Below are 27,345 nucleotides of genomic sequence, written 5' to 3' on the forward strand. Positions count from 1 at the left end.
TCTTAAAGACATGCATCTAGTACCTATTCTACATTAAGCATAAGCTCATAGAGATGAAGTTATTGTCTAAGACTTTTTTTAATAAAGAAGAATTAAACAATCATTCCAGCATCCTCAAGCTGAGATGTTTCCTATTATCATCTATTATCACTTCATAATAAGAAAGCATAGGAAGGAAATAAGTTTAGTGAAAATTTGGTGGTAAATTTATCATTTCTACAAAATGTCCCATTTCATACATCAACTAACCCTACTTTTAACTTCTTAGGCAACATGTATAGTACTTCTCCCTTTGAAATGGAACATTTTGGGTTTTTTTTGGTTTTTTTTTGCTTTTTGGGTCACACCTGGCGATGCACAGGTGCACAGGGGTTACTCCTGGTTCTGCACTCAGGAATTACTCCTGGTCGTGCTCAGGAGACCATATGGGATGCTGGGAATCGAACCTGGGTTGGCCTCGTGCAAGGCAAACGCCCTACCCGCTGTGCTATCGCTCCAGCCCCCACATTTTGGGTTTTTTATTGGTTTTGCTAGTTTTTTTTTTTTTGCACTACATACAGAAGAACTTAGGGCTTACTCCTGGCTCTGTACTCAAGGCTTCCTCCAGGCACTCAAGATATGGGGTGCTAGAAATTGAAACCTGGTAAGCTGAAGCTGAATCCATGGTAAATGCCCTACCCACTGTTCTGTTCTCCATCTTGAGACTCTGAAATATGGTAGTAAACAGAGCTTAAGGAATTTTCTCTCCCTCCCCTCCCTCCCTCCCTCCCTCCCTCCCTCCCTCCCTCCCTCCCTCCCTTCCTTCCTTCCTTCCTTCCTTCCTTCCTTCCTTCCTTCCTTCCTTCCTTCCTTCCTTCCGTCCTTCCTTCCTTCCTGGAATTGGTACAGCAAGGATTGTAAATATAAACCCATCTAATACAAAACAAGTTATTAATGAGAAGAATGAGTGTAAAAGTCCTGGTAGGAGCTGGAGATATTATAACGGGGAGGGCACTTGCCTTGCACACAACCAAACCAGGTTTGATCTCTGGCAACTCCATATGTTTCACTTTCAGGAGTGATCCTTGAGCACATAGCTAAGAATAAGTCCTAAAAATGACTGGATGTGTCCCCAAAAAACAAAACAAACAATGAAAATAAAATAAAGTAAAAGTTTGAGCTGCAAAAATAGCTGATGATATTTTATGTACAAAAGACATTATTTTGTGATTAAGCAGTAGTAGAAATAAATGCCTTACTGAAGAGATCTACCTTAATAATGGTTTATGTCTATTGATATGGGAAGTATGGAAATATTTGAAGAGCACATAAAAGTACACACAAGGACATGAGTGGATCATACATTTATGAAAAAATTAATTAGAGGAAAGATGGAATGAGTAAAAGAACAAAACAAGGAGGAAGGATTGAATGTCTCTTGTACTATATGTTTTATGCAATCCTGAAACAATCTTTTAATCCTCATTGTACAATTATTGTTTAAAAAATCAATGGAAAAATTCTCTGAAAAGTTACAATAAATATTTATCATCATAAAATGATAACATTCTGTTCCATTTAAATAATTGTTACTTAGTTTATCAAAATTGAAGCTTACCTGCCTGCCAAAAAAGTGTATAAACCTTTTCAAATAAATGAAACTGGGACTCAGAGAATTTCCTATTTAACTAAATGCAGTAGGGGAGAACTATTTCATAAATATACAAACTATTGATGGTATTTTTTCTTTTCCCTTTTCTTTATTTATATTGTCTTTGTTCTCAATTGCTATCTATTTCTTTTACAATAGGATAGCAATTGAACTCTGATTTATTTCACCTTTAACTAAATTTGAGAATGTTTAATTCATTGTAGATTAATTATAACTGAGTGTTTACTCCTTTATTCCTCAAGAACAGAGTTAGATTTGAACTTTCAAACATTCTAGAAACATTTTAAATTCAACTAGATCAAAATGGTCTTCTGCATGAACTCCTCCATACATTAGGAGTAATGCAAGTCTATTCATTATTAATCTTATGATATGGAAAGTAGTTCATTTGTATGGAAATAGCCGAAATGGAATGATGTGTTCCTTGTTCAAAATGAAACACAGATTTCTGATTAAAATCCAAATAATTCTTTGAAAAGGTCAAAAAGATGACTTCAAAAGAAATTATTTCAGTTTTATTTTATGTGGGTCATGAATGAAATGCCTGCCAAAGTATGTTTGGATTCTCTGGTGTTCTGTATGATTGCAAATTTTTAAAAAAGAAACTTTTGATTTAAAAGTTTTATACTCAATTCCATGTAGAATTTTCAAATACTTTTTTCAATTCTTACTTGTTGTATTTTATAAGTATAATTGTCCCTCAGTATTCTTGGTGGATTAGTTCCAGAACACTCTCCCTCTCTTTCCACCTCACTTCAAGGATACTAAAATCCAAGGATGATTAAAACTGTTATATAAAAATGGCATAGTAGTTAGCTTATGTATGTTCTGCCATAAACTTAAAATAATATTGAGATTTCTTACAACAGCAAATATACTATAAATTCCATGTACATTCTATTGTTAAATAAAAGCACCAAAGAAAACTCTACGCGTGTTTAATATAGAAAGAGTTAGTTTTTTTAGGCTTAACCATATAAGACTCATTTTTTAACCTAGGTTTACTAGATCCTGGAATGTAGAACCAACATAAGGTGAATTTCATAGACATAAAAACTAAAGTACAGTAAAAGTTAAAGAAAATAATAGTTATATATTAATTTATGATCACAATACATTAGTGCTATATACTAAGAAACTATGCAACTTAGGAGCCTGCTGGGAATTACTTTTACTGCCTAGTAAAGCTGAAAATGTTATATTATGATGCATAATTTCTTCTCAAAATATATGGATATGTATATTTTTAGCATAAAATTGAGTGTATATATGCACAAAATGCTTATGGAAGTAATAGTCATAGCAAAAGTGGACGCAATTTAAATGCCTCTTAATACTAAAAGAAAAAATGATAACATAGAGATGACCATGAGAATATATTTCAAACAATAAGATGTTATATATATGATTTTATTTACATAAAAGTTAAGGAGCAGATAAATTTCACACATGGAATCAGAAATTAGAAAGATATGTTTTTGAATGGAGGAATTGGAGATACTTGTTTACTATTTTTTGGGGGGCATCATACCTGGCAATGCACAGAGGTTACTCTTCGCTTTATACTCAGGAATTACTCCTGGCAGTGCTCAGGGGACCATATGGGATGCTGGAAATCGAACCCAGGTCAAGGGTTGCAAGGCAATTGCCCTACCCACTGTGCCATCTCTCCAGTCCCAATTGTTTACATTTTGATGGTAATTTTAAACAAATTGTTGTGATTTGATTTTAATAGGGTGGGTGGAGAACCTCACAGCTCGAGGTTCTCAGGAGATACTCCAGACTCTCTTCTAGGGGATAGTTCCAGTGGGGCTGAGGCAATCATATAATGACAGGGAAGACAGAGAACGAATAAAGGCTTCTCAATTGCAACACACACTCCAGCCCATTAAGCTCTCTCTCCTCACCTTTGTTTATTACACTGGGGGGCAGGGACTCCCAAGTGGTATCCAGTAGGCCTGGGACCCTCCTCCATGAAAATCTTGGCTCAGGTACCAGGGACATGATTCTTGTAGGGTCCTGCACTGCTAGGATTCCCTGGCCAACCTGGATTGGTAGGGGCCCTTCAAGGCCACACCCAAAGTTGATGGGGGGTGAGGGACTCCGAGATGATGCTGGATGGATCACATGGTGATGGACTGATGACATGTCACTTAACCCCTCTACTATCTCATCAGTCCCCTAGTTGTCACTTCTGAGGGAATATCTGAGACTGATAGAAATGCTCCCTTTACCATTATATGTTCCGCATACGTTTATGGACATGTAAGATGTTACACAGCAGCTTTATGCATATTTCTGTGTTTATTTGGTACCTAAAAAAATCTAATGTAACCAGAACTCCTGATCTCATGTCTATGGTGGATATAACAACCACATCAATTTTGTCCTAACTAATTCTTCTCACAAGCTTGAGAATGGGCAGTCCTGAGTGATCTAGTCTGTCTTTTCCATGACTAGTTGTACTGGAACTAAGATACTCAGTGTCCAGAATCTCAGTACATATCTTAGCACATATGTTTTAAATGCTATTTTTGCATATTTATAGTAATTCATTTTGTATGCTCCACTACAATAGTTGTTCTATTGAGTGAAAATATACATTTGCCACTATAACTTTTAGAAAACTGCTATAGAAGTATTTTGATTCACAGAATTAGTTATTCATTCACCTTTGAGTCAACAATAAGAGCAATTAAACAAGCATTACTAAGTTTATAATTAATACCGCATTGTGTAGTACTATTCTTAATTTTACAGAAAGAAAAATGAAATCATTTTAACTTCATTTATAAAGACATTGGACTTGATGTGCATTATTTGCTTTCTTTATTTTTCATGCACAGTGTGCAGAGTTCTTTTAACTGAACACTGTTCTGCAGTTTCCTTTAAATATCTATGCTTTCAGAGATAATGGTTTTATTTAGAAAGCTATTTTTGAATTATTCTTTTTATTTTCTAACCAATGTCCTTAACTGTATTTTAATGGCTCTGATTTCCAGATAATGATATTCATTCTCACAGACCAGAGAGCTCCAATTTCAACCAAATATTTTATTCATTCACCCTTTCTCATTGCATTATACTTTGATTTAGGAAAGTTTTTTTTTTTCAAGTAAAGGAGTATTGCCTCTTGATTATCTGAGCACTATTCTTTTGAGTTAGCTTAGTTTACTGCAGTTTGTACTATGAAGTCTATTTTTTGAGGTTCTTTATATGAAGGAGATGAGTTTTTCTATTTAAAATTCTCAGAGGCCTTGGGGTGGAGATAAAGTGCAGTCAGTCGGGTGTTTTCCTTGCACACAACCAACCCAGGTTCTTCACAGAAGACACATTAATAAAGAATTAGCATTGAAAGTGCATTAAATATTTATGCAAGAATATATAACATGCAAAAGGAAGTTAATTTTATTGAGTATTTATGGAAAGGTGTGCAAATCAGATATAGCTTGTTGATAAAATGAAGTTCTTTATGATGGAGAACATGTTTCTGTTTCTCTGCTGACACTTTCTAGTCTTCTTTTCTGACTTACTACACCTCATGTAAGAAATATTTGGTGTATTCGTTCTCAGAAATTGCTCTGGCAGTGCTCTAAGGAACCATATGCAGCACCGGTGAACAAATCTAGCTAAGCCACCAGCAAGACAAGCAACTTAGCTCCTGTACTATCTTTCAAGTCCCTCTCCATGACATTAAAAGGACAAATTGAAAATGACCAATTACAATGGATGTGCCCTACCTTATCCTCCATTCTCATTTCTGCCATAATAATAGGAGGAGAGAGAAATGTAACAAAAAACAATAATCTAAGGTTGGAGGAGAATACGGTTGTATTTCCCTGTATCTTTCTTGCCATGCCTTAAGGAAAGGCTCTTAGGAGATGAAGTGCTAAAATTATAAAATGTAGAGTATCGGAAAATGTTTTCCAGTATATCACTATTGGATTCTAAGCAAGGATTATAGGATTCTAAGCAGCATTGTGAGTTTAGGGGGGTGGGTGTTGTTTTGATTATGAGATAAAATATGAGGGAGAAGGAGCTGGAAAAGATCATTGCAGAGGACAAATAATGAGGGCCTTTTAGACCACCCTAAGTGTTTTACGTTTTATCAATGTTAAACCAATTCTAACATACTACTCTCTGTGGTCAGGGAGAGTGGAGAAGCACAAGTAAATAATCTGATTAGAATCTCTGGTAAATTTCCTTGATAGTGCTTCTTCTTGAGCGCTTATAAATTACTGTCAAAAGTGTTAGCTAAGTTTCTGTCTATTTAGCTAGCTTCCTACATTTGTATACATTTTTAAATCAGTGATTACCTTTATTATTACATAATCTAATAAAGAGTTGAAAAGAAAGCTAAAAATATATTTGTGGATGTAATTTTAGTAATTAAAATTTTTATTGTTGTACAACTATTTGGTACAGAACAATATGACATTTGTGTTTTAAAAGAAAAATATTGCTATATTTTAAAAATGACAACAGAACTATTTCTGTTCCTATGGCCAACACATCACTATTTATAATAGCCAAGCTCTGGAAACAACCCAAATGTCTAAACACAGATGTCTGGGTAATGAAGTTATGGTACTACTCAGTCATAAGAAATTATGAATTTATGCAATTTGTTGCTAAATGGATGGAACTAGAATATTTCATGAAAATGAAGTCATTAGAAAGGAATAGGGAAGTCATAGAAAAGGAATAACAAATAGCCAAAGGCAAGAGAACTGGAGATTTGATCTAGGGAACTGAAGGCTGACAGAGAGCAGGCGGGAGGGGACTTTGGGACATTGGCTGAAGGAAGTAGAGTCTCTGATGATGAGTTTGGTTCTGGGATATTGTATACATGAGTCTATCATTAGCAGTGTTATAAATTATGGTGACTCAAAATTGAAAAAAAATAATGATTGTTCTATTAAAATTGGATTCTATTTCACTTAAGTGAAAAACAATTTTCCAAGTTCTTCATAGTTGGAAAATGCTTAAGTTCTAGTAACTACACATCTATAAAAAGTAGAGTGTCTTTCTAAGAATAGACTTTTAATAGATAACAGTAATTTTGCTAAAAGTACCACATTTCCAAACAAAAAGACTGGCAAAGAGAAAATTGGTCTTTAATAAGAATGTTGACAAGTGCTTCTTGAAAGTTTGTTCAGAATTTAGGTTCTCAATTTGAGTGGACCAACAGGTCTTCCCACACCAAAGCAGGTAAATATGTTAAATATAATTATCCCTTAACTGTTGTCACAGAATCTCAATGGCATAATACAGTTGAATTATAATGTGACTTCTTGATTCTCTTGAATCATTTAGTGAGAGAAAGGATAAGTCAAAGGATAAATTCTCAAATTCCCAAACAACTGTATTTCTTACATAGACTAACAAAACTGGTAATCTGAATTTAAATCTTGGTCCAGAGTAGGACTATTTATGTGTGCCCCTCTATCAATCAAACATTGTAAAATTAGTCTCATTCACTTTCTTAACATGACCAGATATTTATGCATGTTAGGAAAAATATACCTATTTTTGATAATTGGATTAGATGTCCCTTTATAGTCCAGGAGCAATTATATGTGTTCTTTATTTCACATAACTGATATAAGACACAAATTTTTGAATACTATCAAATATACTACTACTACCACTGCTTTTTAAATATTATTTAAGACAGTATAATTAGTCTAATACCAAGACTATATTTATTTCCTATAACATCTAAACACTGCTGCAAAGAAAGTTATTCTAATTTAAAAAAAGATTATTCTACTACTCTATTAACATTTGATTACTTATGAACTTCTTACAAAGTTAAATACTAGAATTACAAGAAATAAATCTACAGTGAAAATTTAATCGCTATGTATTTGAATGGGGACTGGAGTGATAGCACAGCGGGATATTCAATAAGCCAAAGACAGTAACAACTCTCACATGGAGACGTTACTGGTGCCTGCTCAAGCAAATCGATGAATAATGGGACAACAGTGCTACAGTGCTATATTTGAATGGAAGTAGGAAAAGAATCATGTAGTCAGATATTAATTTGATTTGCTATCAACTTACTTAGGTCCTTTCTCTGTAATATGCCTTGAGTTAAAGTTGCCATAATGATCACTGTATCACTGTTTCACGGTAGCACTGTCATCCCATTGCTCGTTGATTGTGAGACTTGTTATTACTGTTTTTGGCATATCAAATACACCATGGTAGCTTGCCAGGCTCTGCTGTGTGGTTGAAATACTCTTGGTAGCTTGCCAGGCTCTCCAAGAAGGGGCCATCATCATCGTCATCATCATCATCTTATTGATCGTCGATTTTCTCCAGCAGTCTCAGTAACGTCTCCATTCGCCCTAGCCCTGAGATTTTAGAAGCCTCTCTTTTCTTGTCCTTCCCAACAGTGCTGCATTGGAGGCTCTTTCAGGTCAGGGGAATGACACCCATCATTGTTACTGGCTTTGGCATATGAATACGCCACAAGGAGCTTGCCAAGGCTCTCCCATGTGGGCAGGAAACACTCAGTAACTTGCCAGGTTCTATGGGTAAAGCAGGGTCTCAAACTGCAGAGCCCTGTATAAAGATTTTCTGTCCCCAATCAGGGACACCTGTTCTTGGGAATAAATTCACGAATGTCTCTATAATTAACTCAACCTTAGACAGTGGCCTTTCCTGAACCTTTAAAATTCTTTGTGCTGTGACCCTGACAGAATTTACCTTGGACCAAATTATGACCCCTATCCTCATATTAATACCTTCCTGTTTGGTGATAGAGACAAACTCTTTAAAGGCCAACTGGTAGCACTACTTAACAAACCTGATGAGAGATTAGTTTTCTTGGGGGATGATTTGTGTATTCTTATGCAATTCACAATTTAATTAGTGTTCAACATTGTGAAATTGCATGTTTAGCCACAACTTTCTTTTCAGTAGCAAATATAAGACCCAAGATTATTTTATAGTCTCAATGTGATTATCAATTTTATTCTAGCATTTTGAAGGATAAAAATCTCATTCCATCTAAAATACTTTTTGTAACACTTACTGCTCCCTACATTTATTTGAATAAATCTTTAATATTTGCATGTTGAAACTGAAAATTATTTTTAAGTTTTTATATTTCAGCTTATGAGCTAATATTCTTAACGCAAAAGTGCTTGGCACATAAAAGTGTTGCTCATTAATAATATTCTCTTGGCAAGGTAATTTAGAACTTGAAATAGATTTTTTAGTGTGCTATTTGATTAAAATGTATGTTTTTGGGACAGGAGAGAGAGAGTATAACAGGTAATACACTTGTCTTGCATACAACCAACCTGGGTTCTATCTCTGGCAATCTATATAGTACTCTGAGCACCTCCAGAAATGATCCTCGTGCATAGGACAAGGAGTAAGCACTTAGCATAAGCACAACCTGGTATGTGAGATATATATGCACATGTATATGTACATATATTCATATATATGAGGCTTTTGGGTTTTATTTGGGGAAACTATATATGTGTGTGTGTGTTTTGTGGTCACAGTCATATAATTATGTTCTTTAGATAGTTTACTTAACTTCTCTAAGTTCTTTGTGCATTGCACCTCAACATCATCATCATCATCATCGTCATCATCATCCCATTGATCATAGATTTTCTTGAGCGGTCTCAGTAACGTCTCCATTTGTCCTAGCCCTGAGATTTTAGAAGCTTCTCTTTACTCATCCTTCCCAATGCCTGTTGCATTGGAGGCTCTTTCAGGGTCAGGGAATGAGACCCATCATTGTTACAAGTTTTGGCATATAAATATGGTACGGGGAGCATGCCAGGCTCTCCCATGCGGGCAGGAAACTCTTGGTAGCTTGCCAGGTTCACTGAGAGGGAGAACTAGGCTCTCAGATGTTGCATGGTCGCTTGGCAGTCACACATTTCCAGGAGCTTGGTTTTATAGTCTCTGGATGTTGGCCGCTGATGGGATTGCCTCAGTTTCTGGGTATGACCGCCTAACTACTGGAAAATAGGGGATCTGGGCGGAAGAGGCCCAGTCCTAATCTGAGCAGGCTTGGAGATCTCAGCCCCGGGTCCCACACACCTGGGTTTCTCTGCCAGTTCCTTCATGCTTGAAGCTCGCCCGAACATGTGGAGAGGGGCCTTGAGCATGGCCTGTGGCTAGGTTCCAGAGGTCTTCGGCTGCCGGGGCTCTGCTCGAGGTGGTGAGGGAAACTCTACCCACCCCTTCCAAGGGAAGACAGCCAGGCATGGGGGCAAGAGACTCTACGTCGCTCTCTTCTTGGAGCTTAGAGATGGAAACTACTTTTATTATAAGTGCTAAATAACAAAGCATTTTAAAGTTTTTCACAAAAGTGTAGCACTCACTAAGTATTTAATAGGCACCAGACACTTTTTATTCAATAAAATAAATTTGTTCTTGGAATTTAGATGCAATATATAAAGACCATGATGAATCGTGCAGTCCCATAATTGGAAGATGGTGGGAGAGTACAAAGTACGCACTTACACATCGATTGCTATAATAACTAGAATAAAATTGCCTGTGTTGTACTGGAGGATTCCCCCATCAAACGCCAATGAAATTGGTAAAGAAACATTTCCCGTTTTCTTAATGTGAGAATTGCTGAAATGGATTTTCTTAAGTGAAAGATTTGTACTCCTAAATCCTTTTAAGTGTGTCCTAGTTCCCAGAAGACAGGTCGGAAATTGCTCTGAGGCACCAGACACACATTTTAAAGTGCAATATTCAGTGAACCCTTCAGAATCTCCTTAATAACGGAAACTTGTGTGTTGACATGAGGCTAATATAGGTGATATATTGATTATAGTCCTGCTGAAATATGAACTTTTACTACATAACCAAGTGACTTCAAAAAAGAAATGTGAACTTCCTGCCTGGAACAATTAACAGATGCATGAATTTGACTTGTCCCATTATCTCCTTGAATATTAATAAAAACTCTAGTGATCTTTGAGTTTCCTTCTCTCTTTCTCCCTCTCTCTCTCCCTCTCTTTCTTTCTTTTTTCCTTTCTCCCTTTCTCTTTCTTTCTCGTATTCTTTCTTTTTTGTTCTTTTCTTTTTTCTTACTTTCTGCCTCGTCAGGGTAAGTACAGATTGAATGGCAAAGATCAATAGAATAGTGCTGCCTGTGATTAATAAAAAAACTTACATGAGCAACACTACTTAAAGTGGGGGCACAATTTAACCAAATAGGCCTTGCCCTAGGCTAGGAAAAAATATGGAAGAAAAAGAGGGGTACAATAAAGAAGGAATTTCTAATTTTTCTTAGACTACTACTGGCATCCTGAGAGGATTTATAAATTTAAAATATTTTTCATTTACTGCTAAACATGTTTCTAGGATTCTTCCTTAAACTACCAGTTGGTTGTGTTTATGTTAAATGCCAAATCTAATACCCAAAATCTTGGACAATTAGAAAGAGAACCTGCCACTAAAAGAGCAGTCATACAGGTGTGATAGAATGAGAGTGTACTCTATTGAATATATGTCAAACCAAAAGTACTGTATGACAACATTACAGAAAGTGAATGAGACTTTGAAAAGACGGGCTTTACCTAAAACCACTGTCCTGTCACCTGCTTTCTGTAAGACCTTGAACGTTACACAATATTAATTTTCTCTTCTACCAATACTTGGAGTGATGCGGTTGGGAACTAAATAGGAGCAACTTGTTAAGATGACACAGTGAGGCACTAAAGAAAATCTTAACACAGGATGCAGTTAATGATGTTGGGTTTTTTTATTGATTTATTCTGATGTTCTCTGATCATTATTTTTATCCATACTATAGTTCCCTATAGGCTGGAGCAATAGCACAGCGGGTAGGGTGTTTGCTTAGCACACGGCCAACCCGGGTTGATTCCCAGCATCCCATATGGTCCCCTGAGGAGGGCATACTTTATTAGGGCTGGAGAGATAGCACAGTGGGTAAGGCGTTTGCCTTTATGTGGACCGACCCGGGTTTGATTCCAACACCCACCACTCTCGGAGAGCCCGGCAAGCTACCAAGAGTATCTCGCCCACACGGCAAAGCCTGGCAAGGTCCCTGTGGTGTATTTGATATGCCAAACACAGTAAGAACAAATCTCACAATAGATACATTACTGGTGCCCGCTCGAGCAAATCGATGAGCAATGGGATGACAGTGATACAGTGACAGTGATACAGTGATACTATATGTAGTTCCCTAGTTACTAGAGAATATGCCTATTCCTTAACGTATTAAAACAAACCTCAAAGGGTTTCTTTTTTTGTTTGTTATATAACACTTTTTGGAAGAGGTCTTCTAAGATGTTTGGCTAGCTAATATATATTTAATTATTCCTTCTTTGAGAGATGCTGAGCAAAGAATACTTCGTAATTCTAGTAAGTCTCTATGTACATGGCATACATGACTTATCTAGAACAGAAATGCTGCTGAAAGTACTACTATAAAATTCTATTCATTGCAGTTGTAGTTTCAGAATTTCATGGTCTATAATGGATATAATTTTGCCTTGAGAAGAATTTCTGAAAAGCAGTTCCTTAAAACATGGAAAAATAGATCTCCACAGGAGATAGAACACTTTAAAAACGTAAATCTTATATATGTCATACAACTCACACTTATCCTCACTGAAGGACTTTTGATCAATCAAGTAACTTTAGTTTTCCAATTGCATTACTGAAAACCTGTAGGACTGACAGAATAAGGAGAGGAGGTTTGGCATTCCTGTCACTGCCTCCAGGAAATGCAGGGAATTACAAAGCTAGAAGGGGAGTGCTAAGATTTTGGATAAGCCTATAACCTAGGACCCTACCGGGAACCCAAAAAGGAAAGATTCACTCAGCCCTTAGAGACTAACTGTGATAACTGGGTTTCGATATCTTAAATTTGACAGGTATAGAGTTGAAGATGGACTGGAGAGATAGCACAGCAGGTAGGGGTTTGGCTTGCAGGAGGCCGACCTGGGTTTCAATTCCTCTGTCCCTCTCAGAAAGCCCTGCAAACTACTTAGAGTATCCCGCCCACATGGCAGAGTCTGGCAAGCTCCCTGTGGCGTGTTCGATATGCCAAAAACAGTAACTACAAATCTCACAATGGAGATGTTACTGGTGCCTGCTCGAGCAAATAGATGAACAATGGGACTACAGTGCTACAGAGTTGAAGATGGACCACCACCTCATGCCTCATTAGAGCTAAGTCTCCAAGAGAGAGCTTCATGCAACATTTCCCAGTCCAGCAGAGTGAGGTTGCAGTGTGGGGGAGGGAGTGTTTTTTAGTTTTTGTGGTTTTGTTTGTTTGTGATTCAAACAGAAACTCTTTTTGTTGTTGTTGTTTGTTTGTTTTTGCTTTTTGTTCTTGGGCCACAACCTGCAGTGTTTAGGGCTTAACCTTTCCCTTTGCTCTGGGATCACTCATGGAGGGTTCCAGAGATCAACGTAGTACATGGGATCAAAACCAGGTCTGCAGTGTGCAATCCAAGTGTACCACCTACTTTACTGTTGCTTGGGTATAGACAGGAAGGTATTTTAAATTAGGGAATACACAGTTCTTCAGGGCATCAGCAAAAACCTTCACAAAGAGTGAAAGAATCCACATGAGTATGAAGGCAGATGTCTGTGGCTAAAGAGATCCAAACAATATAGGGTTAAAACCTACTCCTTTTACACTATTTGCATATGCATTTGCAACCATCAACCCCTCTTTTATATTGTTAAAAAACTACTAGTTCAGATCTGAAGAGAGAGATTTTAAAAAGTATATAGAAAGTGACAACTCCATATTTTAAAGGAAATTCAGGTCAGTGTATCACCAGAGTAAGCCAAGGACAGCAAACATTCCCAGCAGGGCTAGAAGAGAAGGCTATTGAATTCAGACAGAATATTTGGTGTGGTCACAAGAGGAGACAAGAGGAATACTGCCCTGTGACTAATAGGTGAAATGATGTCATCTGGAACAACAACAACAAAAAAATAGATGGAACTTAAGGAAATATGCTAAGTGAAAAAGATAAGGAAGGAAAAGACAATCATCAAATGGCTTAAGTCATGGAAGGAGTATAAGTAACTGAAGAAAATGAGCTGGCAAGAAAAAAACACAACAAAATTAACTCCTAGACAGTGAAAATGTGTTGCAGCTGGTTGGAAAAGAGTATGAGTGAGAGAAATAGGTAGAGGAGGTCTTGAATGCAGATGACCCTGATCCCTGCCCCAAGTATATTATTCTTGAGCATTTTCAGGAATGACCCTGAGCACAGGGTCAGGAGTAACTCATGAGCAATACAAGCTGTGGACCAACCCCTCCCACAAAAAAGAGAATCTAGACATTTCTAAGGAATAACCAATTAATAATATTGTCCTGACTCAGACTTAAGAGGGTGGTGTTCTGATACATATGATTTGGCAACTATTTTTAGATAGAACAAGTTTTGAGAAAGAAGATGCTGACAACATATTAATGATAAACTACATATAATTTTGTATATATTCTTAGGCAGATAAAGTCACCACAGGTGAGCTGCCTTGGTCTGGAATTCTTGTTTTTTTATTCTAATATGTTTTTTGTTATTCTTATCCTATACATATCCTTGGCACATTGAGTTACACTTGATTCTCTCTGAGCTTTTAGGATTATACCACATGCAGCATATCCACAGTACTGTTGTACTGATTCTTCACTTAATCTGATTATGTTTATCCTTGTAAACTTCTGTGGACTAAATGGCCTTTTTAAAATTATTCTGACTTTAAATTCATAATACCTTTCTTTTTTTTTTGAACATCCTGTCAACACTCACTTCCTATAGGGAGAGAAAAATGAAAATTGCAGCACATAAGAACAGACCATGACAGAGCTACACTTTCAATAAAATGACATGTCAAAATAAGTGGAATCTTTTTACCATTTCCTATAATTCTAATCAAATGCTTTTCATGGTAGTTTTCTCATTTCAAAATCATTTGATAAAAATAAATATGAACTTAAAAGTAAAAGAATTGTGTCATTGTATAAGGCTTCCCTAGAGTCATAAAACTTATTCTGAATTTAAGTTTTATTTATTTAAAAATAATTAAAAACCATATGTCTTGTCTTTTCCAGTTCAGGTGCCTTATCAAGTCACACTGTGGTCATTTTAGTCCATAACGTCATTAAATTTGTTCTGCTTCCTATAGCAATTATTTCCCTATGTATTAGAACAATTTCTAAAATGGAAAAGACAATAGTTCCAAAAATAGATCAGTAAAGTATAAAATATTTGCACACTATAATTTCACTATGCATAATTTTTATTCACTGTCATGAAAATATGAGCAGAACATTTTTATAATGCCTTATGCTAGACTCACAGAATGTTGAGTAATGATCATGTGTTTTGCTAGATATATCATGAGCACTTAGTGAAAGAATTCCTTTCTTCTGGTTTGCAATCCGGTCTACTCTAGGACACTGAATTCTTGAGTTAGCAATAGATTTACTGATGTGGGTGTAGTGGATTTTTGATTTGTGTAAGTGTGTGTGTGTGTATGTCTAGTACATCTAGTATATGACAGAAATATCTGTTAAATGTACTAGTTAACTCAAAATTAAAAATCTGTGAGATCTTGGTTTATAGATGTTCTGTCCATATGAAATACTAACAGCAACTGAAAGAGCTGTCAGATTGTCTAAGGTTAATTTGTTTTCTAGCACTGCTTCTATGACTTTCTCTGCCTCATCCGGTAGTAGTTTGGAAGCACTAATACCCATATTTAAAATTTTATTTATCATTATTATTATTATTATTATTACTATTATGTTTGGATTTGGGTCACATCTGGTGGTGCTTAGGCCTTACTACTATTTTTACACTCAGCAACCACTCCTTACAGAGCTCCTGAAAACATAATTGTTCTCAGAATTGAAGCCGGATCAGCTGTATACAAGGCAAACTTTTGATATGTTGTAAGATTGTTCCAACCTCATTTCCCTCTTCTTATAAGGAACTTGAGTCATTTAAATCTATCATGTTCAAGGATCAAATGTATTTACACCATTGAGGCTAATTTGACTATGATATAAGTATGAATATGTGTATATGTGTATATATGTACATATGTGTGCATATGTACGATAATGTAACACATTTTTCTTTGAACATTAACAATGTGAATCCTAATTATTTTCTTTAATACTCTGTGGAAATATCTCAGGAAAATTCTGTCTTTTGTCACTCAGAGTTGAAATAAAAAGGTAAATCATCCCTCCATCTTCCAAGGTAGAATATTGTTTGCATTCAATTCTTACATATACAATGAACAGATCTATCTCTCCTTCCAGCCAGTGTTTTTAGCATTACTGCAAATGATAAAAACAAAGGAACATACTTCTCTGAGTTGGTGGGAAAAGTTAGTGATTCAGATTATAAACTATAAATAATAGAAGATAAACATTGTTGAGGAGTGTAATAGGAACAAAAACTGTGAGCATATAATCCTATCATCAAGTATATTATTGAGGATTAAAGGGCAGTAGCTGAGATTTATCAGAATAAAGACATAATGAAATTTGAGTCTGAAAGGGAAAAGGACAAAGTTTCAGAATAAGAAAGGACAAAAAATAATCTAAATTGGAAAAAAATCCTTTTCTAGGATGTCTGAGTGAATATTTATAGAAAAGTGATAAATCAGATTTTCTCATGAAATATCTATATTCAAAAGATGGATTGAGTGGTATCATCAAGGAAGAACAATGTAGGATAACATTGATTTGGCCTTCCTTTCTGGCAGCTGGAGCTTGTGTTTGTTGATTGTCCCCCAACCTGTCAATTACCTTTGTCTCCTGATCAGACTCTGACTTGTAAATATTGTCTTTCTCTTCTCCTTACTGTCCTCTGCTTGGTTGGTTATTTCAGAGTAATTGCTCTTTGTATGGATACAGGAAGATAGTTAAAAGGACAAGCCTGTGGCTTGGGAGTTGATTGACTCCAGATAATATTACCTCCTGGACATCTGCTCTCTCGACTTAAGCTTCAGTTGCCCTTACTTCCTAGATCCCCCAAAGCAGGGTCCTACCAAGGGACTGGATGGATCCAGGGCAAGCCGCGAGCTATGAGCCATGCTGGCATTGAAGTGGGCCTGGTCAAAGTGCCCTAATGCTTAACTATAAATTAATACCTTGGTCATGGACAAATTTTGTCATGATCCAAAAAGTAATTACTTGATTTGGACCCTGCTGGGGTTAGGAATGATTGATCTGGCCTGAGCACTGTAGTCTGGATCTGTGGTGAGAAGTGGTTTGAGAGCACTGAATGTGGGCATCGAGAGAGATCCGACTGGAGAGCCTGAGAACTACCCCCTCACTAGCCCAGACAAAAGGAGAGTATGCAGCTCTGGCCCAGGCAGGCCTGAGAGAGAAAAAAAAAAGAAATTACACAGAACAGCAAGGATAGAAACAGCAAGAATCCTGTCTAGCGTAGAAATAGCAGTCTCCTAAGTAAGGCTTACAGGTTTGGAGAGTCATTCCTCTGGATACTTTCACATGAGATGTAAAAATAGATAATGTGAAAACATTTATTGAAATTTCTACAAGAAAATAGCTACTTACCTAATTTCCTGATTGGCTGTTGACATCTAATGAGGAAAAAACATAATTATCTATTCTATTATGAATGTGAATTTGCAAGTAGAGGAGGTATTTACAGACACTTGCAATCTGAAGTTCTTGTGTTCAAAGCAATTATAATTATTATTGTTGTTTTGCATTTATATGGCAGTATTTATTTACAAAAGCTTTACAATTGTGTTCATACGTGTGCTTTTTATTTGATTTCTCTTTCTAAAGCCCTGTGAAGTGCATCAGGGTTATTGGCCTTATTGTGTAGATTAAACATCTAAGGCAATTAAGATTTGAAGGAAGTTTCAATTTATTTTTGGCTTTGGAAGAACAGTTCACAGGTAATAAGAGGTCCATTTAAAAATACAAAGGATGGTTTACTGAAGATAGCAATAAAAGAAAAACAAATATATTTTGCTTCTAGTGAATTAAGATAAGCCCCATTTCACATTAAAGCATTTTTAAACCTTGGAGTTTCTTTTTCCATTAATCAAGAGAAAGTAATTCACCTGTTTAAACCAGACTTTGATGCTAGCTGACTTGGACTCAAATTCTAACTCTGCAACTTACTAGCTGTGCAATTTAATAAAATTCTTGATCTTCTTCAGTTTTAAATAATAAATAACAAATCATAAATAATAATATGTTCCTAATTGGTTTCTTACGAATATTAAATCTTATTTGTTCAGTATCTAACAGGTGTGTGAAATAGTGTAAACAAAGAATGAGTGGCATTTATTATTAGCATAATTGTCATGATTACCACATACTTATTCAAAATTCAGTTCTACTTTTCCCAATGGAATAAATGGGAAATAAAATATCCAACAAAATTGCACTGGACAGACAATACAAAGACTTAGGCACTTGGTTTGTTTGCATCTGAAAAAATGGTTTAAATACCTAGGGCTCAGGATGAGAGTACAGTGGATAGGGCACTTGCCTTGAAAATGGCAGACCAGAATTCTACCTGGATTAGATCCCTGGCATTGCATCTTGGTTCTTACCAGGAGTAATCTCTCAGTACAGAGCCTATAGTAGGTTTTGAGGACAGGACAAAATGTGGCCTAAAAACCATCAAAGAACAACAAAAATCCCCATACCTCATTTGTTGCCTCCAGACACTGCTAGGTGTAGCCCCTGACAAAAATTCAGGAGTGGTTCATAAACACAGAATAAGGAATAGTCCCTGAACACTGATATCTCCTCCAAAGAAATCCATATTTTTTATGTGTTTAAAAGAGTTGTTTGTTTGTTTGCCTCTTGCCTTGCAAATGGCAGACCTGATTTGATCTGGATTGGATCCCTGGCACTGTATATAGATTCTTAGTACCAGCAACCTGACCCAGAGCTTACTTTTGGCTCTGTGTTCAGGGATCACTTTTGGAGTCCTCAGAGACCACATATAGTGTACATGATCTAACCTGGCATAAGGCAAGCATATTTTTTCTTTGATCCTCAACAACATTTTAAAGATTACATAATTGGGGCCAGGTGTATATCCAACTTGTATATTCTGTCCTATGTCCAGTATAGAGCCTGGACCCTGAGAACTGCTGGAAGTAGATCTTTAAAAACAAAACAAAACATGATGAGATTGCCCACTTGTCCAGCCTCTTTGGAAAACAATATGGGCATTACTCAAAAAGCTAGAAACTGAGCTTTGATATGACCGTACAATACCACTTCTGTGACTATACTTCTGGGCTACAAAAATACACAGCAGAAATGACATCTGTGCTTCTGCATTTATTGAAACACTGTTCACTATAGCCAGAATCTGGAAACAAACTGAGTACCCACAAACAAACCACTAGTTAAAGAAACCATGCTACATCTACACTATACAGCTATTAGAAAAAATGAAGTTATGAAATTTGCTTATAAATGGATAAAAATGGAGAATATCATGCTAAATGAAAAAGTCAGAAGAAGAGGACTGACATAGAATAACTGCAGTCATTTGTGGGATTAAAAAGAATGAACAAACCATAGTAAGTGAGTAACACCCAAGAACAGTAGAAACAAGAGTTAGGACTAATTGTCCATTGTTAAAAACCTGCCTCAAGGACAGGAGGAAAGGATAGTTGGGGCAGAGAATGGACCATTATGAAAATAATGGTTGCAAGGGATTGCTCTGGATTGGAGATGTGTGGTAAAAGTGGGCAAATTACCAAACTTGATAACCTTTCAGTATCTGTAGTGCAAACAATAATGCCCAAAAGGAGAGGAGGAGGAGGAGGAGGAGGAGGAGGAGGAGGAGGAGGAGGAGGAGGAGGAGGAGGAGGAGGAGGAGCAAAAGGAGGAGGAGGAGGAGGAGGAGGAGGAAGAAGAATGCTTTCCATAGAGGCAGGCTGTGGTGGGGGTGGTGTGCACATAGTGGGAGGGAGGCTGGGGTCACTGGTGGTGGGAAATGTACACTGGTGGACGGATGAGTGTTGGAACATTGTATGAAAAAAGCTTTGTAACTATCTCACAGTGACACTGATTCAATAAAAAAAACATAAAAATCATAATATTCTTTCACTTTAAGATTTGTCATAACATACAAAATGTCTTAATAGTATAAGTACCATTACAGACTATCACTGTCACTGTCATCCCATTGCTCATCGATTTGCTCAAGCAGGCACCACTAAGTCTCCATTGTGAGACTCGTTGTTACTGTTTTTGGCATATCGAATACGCCACAGGTAGCTTATCAGGCTCTGCCATGCAGGCAAGATACTCTCAGTAGCTTGCTGGGCTCTCTGAGAGGGGCAGAGGAATTAAACCCAGGTCTTCCGTGTGCAAGGCAAACACCCTACCCACTGTGCTATCCCTCCAGCCCACCATTAAAGACATTCCTCAAAAAAGGTAATTCCCTTATAACCCAGCAATTCCATTCCTTGCCATCTGCCCCAAAACATTAATTAGAAAATATGGATGCATGCTTATATTCATTGGTACTGTTAAAACAACAACCAAGCTATGGAAGCAACCCAAATGTCCAACTACATATAAGAGGATAAAGAAGTTGTGGTGTACATATACAGCATAATACTACATAGTCAAAAGAAAAAAAAATAAAGTCTTTCAATTCTTGGCAGCTTGGATTAAATTGGGAAGTATTGTGCTGATCAAAATAAGCTAAAGTAGGGCAAATAAAGACCAGTCTCATTTATTTGCAGTATAAGACATCAAATCAAAGGTATGGAGAAACAAATCAAGGGCAGTGAATTATATCAACTGATAACAAACCTTGGATACTGGAATACATACCTGAGATAATGATGTTGCCAAGGAGCTTGAGAAAGGAATGACTGGCTTGACTGGAAGTGTACTAGAAACATTGGTGGAGGGTCTGGAGTGCACCAGAATTGGCAATCAACAGAGACTTCATGGTGGGTGAGGAGGAAGAAAGCTTGAATCAGGGGAGATGACACAGAATAAGCTGGAAGTTTATGGTAACGTAAAGGTCAGTGGCAGAAGTGCTCATGTTCATTATACAATAAATTGGATGACTTTTGTACAATAAAATATAATTATTATTTTTAGAAAGAAGATAATAAAACCTAGTTTCATCAGTCACTGCTATTAGTTATGGTTACCTGGTAAACTATATACTTTTTAGTATTTATTTCCACTCAACATGACTCTTCCTTTTCTTCTTAAATTAGGATAGATTTAATATGGCAAGTAAAGGTCACAATACTATTCATAAAAGATAAAATCAATATTAAAGCATTACATCAATGAGATATACTACAAAGTTGTATACAAAGTTTTAGTTCCATATATTTCACCCGTTTTATTATTTTGGTGGTGTTTCTTGGGTGATGGTGTTAAAATAATTGGAAAAATTAATGATCATATTTGCACCTGAACCTATTATATTTAATTTTACGTGACAATTGAGAGCAAATTGTATTGACAGGCCCCTCTTAAATATAATTATGCAAAAAAGTACCATCAAGAATCAATTAATGTTGGATATCAGATTTCATTTTATGGATTTCCAAAACTCAGATAAACATTTACCCAGAGGACAGGACTAGTGGCACTAACATACAATGACTTCTCACATGTTCATATTTATTTTGAAGGGTAAAAACCTTGTGAAGATTTGAAAACTGCTTATGGAGCACTAATGCCATAGAATCATTAATTATAACTCTGTGTTCCTGTATGTGTGAATGATTTAATTATTAATTGAATTTTAAAAATTTTAGCCAATATTTACAGTGGTACATAGTTATGTTTTTACTCATACGAATTGGTTGAAACTAAAGAGTATATGCATTCTTATGAAATTTTTCTCTTTTACCATGATAACAATTACACATAGTTTGTATATTTTGAAAAATCAAATACCTAGTCTAAGTACATATGAAAATGCTGCCAAATAAGACATAGCTTTTCATTAGTACTGCATACAAACATCCCATTACAAGTAAAGAAGCTATGTGATTGGATTAGTGCTGCTGAATTTATGTCTGAAACTCAACTATGAATAACTTTGTAAATCATGAACATAGAAACACAATTTTATGGCATGAAGGTTGAAACAATGCAACAATCCCAAGGAAGAAAATCAAATGAGTAAACAGTGTGTATATATTGTGTGTTAGTTAAGGTTGTGAAAGTCTATTTCAGGGTTTCACATTTCTTGTTAGTAAATTCTGGTAAATTTTATTTATTGCAACACTACTCATGTTTCTATTAATATATTGAATTTTAATATGTATATATTAATGAATATATTAAAATTTTAATTTATGGGCTCATCATGAAGAGTCATTTATGGCTAAGGTTAAAGTGTACAATTATTGAGTTCCAATACTTTCTATTGGAATACCATTATACCATTATACCAGTATACCATTCCTCTGCCAAATTGATTATTGATTGATTAATTTTTTTGATGTTTAGGCCACATCTGATGGTTTTCAAGCCTTACTCCCACTCTATACTCAGGGATCACTCCTGACCAGTCTCAAGGGACCATATGGGATGACCTAAATAGAACTTTAATAAGCTGCAGTCACATGAATGACACAAAATAGGCATATAACACACAATATTTCATATCAGTGCTTAAAAGCAAAAAAGCCACTTTAATTATATTTTTACTGACTTTTAGATACAATTCTCTATTTCTGTTCTCTTCAGCATTTCTGAAGTTACATGACTCATGCAAACTACATGACTCATCTCCCTTAAATATTTTCTCCAAATTAAACATCTAACATGAAGAATCGAAGATCCTATGATGCTCACTGTCTAAAAAATGAAAGGAAAAAAAATCTACTCTAAATTGACAGTCTCATTTTTTCTGACTTTTAAATAACCAACAGAAAAAAAATTTTATTAATACATAAGTTTATATTGTTTCCAAAGCATTTTATGCCTGAAATTGAAAGTAAATCTATCTCAATATTTTTGCTGATCTTAGTTATTGTGAACTAAAATTTAAGTTCTACTTCAAGTCAGAAATTTTTCATGAGCCACTTAATTAACTGCTTCCTTATCCATTATGCCACTCCTTTTGGTATCTTTGTCATAATTGTTTGGATATAGGACTTATCATGAGAATATAACAACTAGTATTGTAGCACTGTAGCACTGTTGTCCTGTTGTTCACCTATTTTTTTCAAGTGGGCACCAGTAATGTCTCCATTATGAGACTTGTTGTTACTGTTTTTGGCATATCGAATATGCCACGGGTAGCCTGCCAGGCTCTGCCGTGTAGGCTGGATACTCTCAGTAGCTTGCTGGGCTTTCTGAGAGGGAAGGATGAATCAGAACCGGGTCTGCCACATGCAAGGCAAACGTCCTTCCTGCTGTGTTATCGCTCCAGTCCAACAACTAGTATATATCATTTAATTTATCATCTTTTACTTTACTAAGTTCTCAGGTCAAGGGCTTATAAATGATCATTGAAATAACTGAATCTCCATTGAAAGGAAAGTTACATTCTAGCCTTTATTATTATTATTATTATTATTATTATTATTAAATTATTTTTATAAAATAGAGCTTATTATTGCAGTTATAGAAAAAATAATCAAAACTGCTAAAGTGAGATGTGTAGGTTAAAAAAATAAAAAGAGGATAGAAAACTACATTGTCATATTTATCAGTGATAGAACAATTCTGATTTCACGGATTCAGTGGAAGATTTGGTCATACCCACTTTCAGCAGACTATGTTGGCTAGAAATCTTAAGTAAGTTGGAAACAAAAAGAATCATTCTTTGCAACTTGGGAAATATCTAACAGTAATATTTCTCCTAATTAGTAGTTTTGGTTTACCTTTCATTGATAGTTTAAAATAGTGTTTTATTTATTAATTGCAATTTGTTATTATAATACTGAATACTTTAAGCAAATACTAAATACTTTAAGCAATACTAAATGCTTCAAGCAAAGTGATGAGAATATCATATCATAATATTCTCTTATATATAAGAGCCATGATACAATATCTCACTGAGGATTCAGTGTTGCCACAATAGACTCTCAAAAGTATAAAATGTAATTACTTTTAAACTACTGTTGTAATAAACAAGGTGTCTATTTTTATCCCAGTTTACCATTTACATAAACATAAGAAACATTTTCACTGCTACAGAAATTTTAAAAAACAATTTTTGTGTAGCAGTTATATATCAAATTAGCATATTACTCTTTAATTTTGAAAATGATTTTATGTTTGCAGTTTATTACTATTCACTAAGAATATATCGCTTTACTTATATCACTTGTCATACGGTTGATCCTGGATTTGCTCAAGTGGGCACCAGTAACGTCTCCATTTGTCCCTGTCGCGTGCTAGTGTAGCCCAATGATATCTGCTTGCTCCAAGGACAGGAAGAGCCTCAAATCATTAATTCAGGGTTTTGAGGAAGAAGTCTGACCATCTTGTAGGTGGGTGGCTACACGGTCTTTTGACGTCCCATGGAATCCAGTAGGTAATAGCTCTAGTCCAGTGGTCGTCTCTGAATCGCATTATGTGTCCGTCCGTCCTTCTGATTTTCAAGGCCTTGGCAAATGAGAGAGCATCCCGATACTTGACCTTCGACGTAGGTCGGAACCCTGGATTCCCTCACTCACTTGAGTGAAACATGATACTCCTAGCATAGCTCTTTGGATTCCTCTTTGGGATACCCAAATAGCGTTCTCATCCTGTTTGCGTAGGGCCCAGACCTCTGAGGTGTATGTTAGTGCAGGAAGAACAGTGGAGTCAAAAAGATGTGCCCAGAGTCGGAGGTTCTTCATCCTCTAAACAACTTCTTTCACGCTCTTGAAGGCGTTCATGCTGCTCTCTTCCTCCTGCACAGTTCTAGCGCCAAGTCATTCCTCACGTTGAGTTCTCGACCCAGGAACACATAGATAGATGCTGCATTCAGAGATGTTCGTTCTATTGAGGGCAAATGGAACATCAGGAACTAGTTCGTTTTTCATGAATATTGTCTTCATGAGATTCAGCTGAGTCTGACCTTTCCACACTCGAGGTCAAGTCATCCAGCATTTGTGCCTCTTGGCTAACATTTGATATTATTCGAATGGTATCATCAGTGAAGCGGAGGTGGTGGAGTTGCTGACTGTCTTTCTTCACTTCCATTCCTTCCCATTCCAGTCATCGCATGACTTTCTCAAGGGTGACACTGAAGAGTTTGGGTGAAATGGTATCAGCCTGCCAAACCTTTCTCTTTACGTCAATGATCACTTCCTTGTAGAATGGTGAGATCCTGGTGGTGAATCCGTAATACAGCTCACGGAGGATCATGATGTCCTGAGTTTGAATGCCCTGTTTGGCTAGGGCTTCGATGACCACTTCAGTCTCAACAGATTCAAAGGGCTTCTTTAAATCGAAGAATGTTAGACTGAGCAGCATCTTGAACTCTCACAAAACTTGGATGAGTTTGGTCACTGTGTGGATATGGTCGATTGTGCTGAATCTTTTTTGGAACCCAGCTTGCTCGCATGATTGCGACTCAGAATATATGATGGAATTATTATTATTATTATCATCATTTTTGCTTTTTGGGTCACACCCAGTGTTGCACAGGGGTCACTTCTGGCTCTGCACTCAGGAATTACCCCTAATGGTGCTCAGGAGACCATATCAGATGCTGGGAATCTAACCCGGGTTGGCCGTGTGCAAGGCAAATGCCCTATCTGCTATGCTATCACTCCAGCCCTGATGGAATTATTTTTAAAATGCAAGTTATCATTCCTTTTACAACTGAAAAAAATGTTTCCTATAGACACGGTCTTGATCCCCAGCACACACACAAAAAGTCAAAAATTATATATTTTCTTTCATGTTTTAAAAACTTAGAATCAATGCCATATAAGATTATTGAATGGCTTTTTAATGTACTAACGAAGATCTCTAAATTTTTTAAAGTCCTTGATAGTTCAAATTATAAAGTACTTAGAAGAATATGGGCTTGTTCTAGTATATATTACCAAAACAATGCAAACTCTAATTTTAAGCATGCTACAGAGATGTCTCCAGACCCCGTGCCAAGCAGGTTTCACCGAGGTGCCACAGAGGGGAGTAGGCTACTCCCTCCACCTGCCCCAGGTGACTTCCAGCAGTTGCCAACTTCCAGATCCCAGTTGAACAACCAAACTATGCGTGACCAGTGACTGAAAACACCAGGCCTCAAGGGGTAAGGACTGGGCTATTCCTTCCCATCTCCCGGACTTTCAAGGATCCTGGCTTTCACACCAACATACTGCCTCCAGGTGTCATTTAAGTGCATCAAGGGCCACCATCCAGAAACTCACAAATAAATCTCAGAAGAGATCAGCACTCTTCAAAGATGTCTCCAGACCCCAGTTATTTAAAATTTAACAATTACAGGGACACGCTGCAGCTTTTGTGGTCACAGGACATTTCGTGCTATTCATAACAAGCAATAGAAAATAAATTATTTAGCATCTACCTGTGGGCTATCTTGAGTGGTGGTGGGAAAATTCGAAATAATGGTGATGGGAAGGTGTAACAGTTGTGGATTGATGGTGAAATATTAAATGTAATTGATAATTGTGAACAACTTTATGAAAATTAAATTGAAAAGTTTAAAAAAAATCTTAAGTAAAAGTGGAATGTTTTTTTTTTTTTTTGCATTTTGGGTCACACCCAGCAATGCTCAGTGGTTACTCCTGGCTTTGCACTCAGGAATTACTCCTGGCGGTGCTTGGGGGACCATATGGGATGCCGGGGATCAAACCCGGGTCGGCCGCGTGCAAGGCGAACGCCCTACCCGATGTGCTATCACTCCGGCCCCTAAAAGTGGAATGTTTTAAAAAGTAAAACCAAATAAGTGGGAGCCAGCAAGATAGCACGGTGGGTAACCCCAGTTGGATTGGGGAACACACATGCTCAGCTCACCATCAGAAATTGTCCCTGAGCATTGCCAGCATGGGCTGGGGCAGTCTGAAATTGTTATACGTTACCTTTATTATTATTCTGTTTGAATAAACTAAGGATCAAAATACTTTTATTCTTTATACTACTGAAAAATGTCCACAGGGAACCTAGATATAATACAGTGGCTGCATTAAATCTCTAATACCACATCTGGTTTCCCAACACATTCCAGGAGTGATCTCTGAGCAAAAAGTCAAAAGTTTGCCCTGAGTACTTGCAGGTGTGACCCCAAAATCAAAGCAACAAGCAAATAAAAACCAATGAACTTAATATAATTTACACTATTATTAGTAACTAGTAATAACTGGTAAAGTGCATTAGCTTACTTATGTAATTAGTTATGTGTAAATGTCTAATATATTCTCTATATGATATCTTCATTTGTTTTAAAATCGTTTAATAATATCTTAAACATATGGTACTATTAATAAAAGTTACATTCTAATTTTATGTTAGGAATTTTGGTTCTCACTGTTTTGAGGAACATAACTAATACACAGACTGTAGCAATAGCACAATGAACGAGTAGGGCATTTACCTTGGACGCGGTCGACCCGGGTTCGATTCCTTTGTCCTTCTCTGAGAGCCCGGCAAGCTAGCGAGAGTATCCTGCCTGTAGGGCAGAGCCTGGCATGCTACCCGTGATGTATTCAATATGCCAAAAACAGTAACAGTA

Source organism: Sorex araneus, chromosome X, assembly GCF_027595985.1.
Source record: "Sorex araneus isolate mSorAra2 chromosome X, mSorAra2.pri, whole genome shotgun sequence".
NCBI lineage: Eukaryota > Metazoa > Chordata > Mammalia > Eulipotyphla > Soricidae > Sorex > Sorex araneus.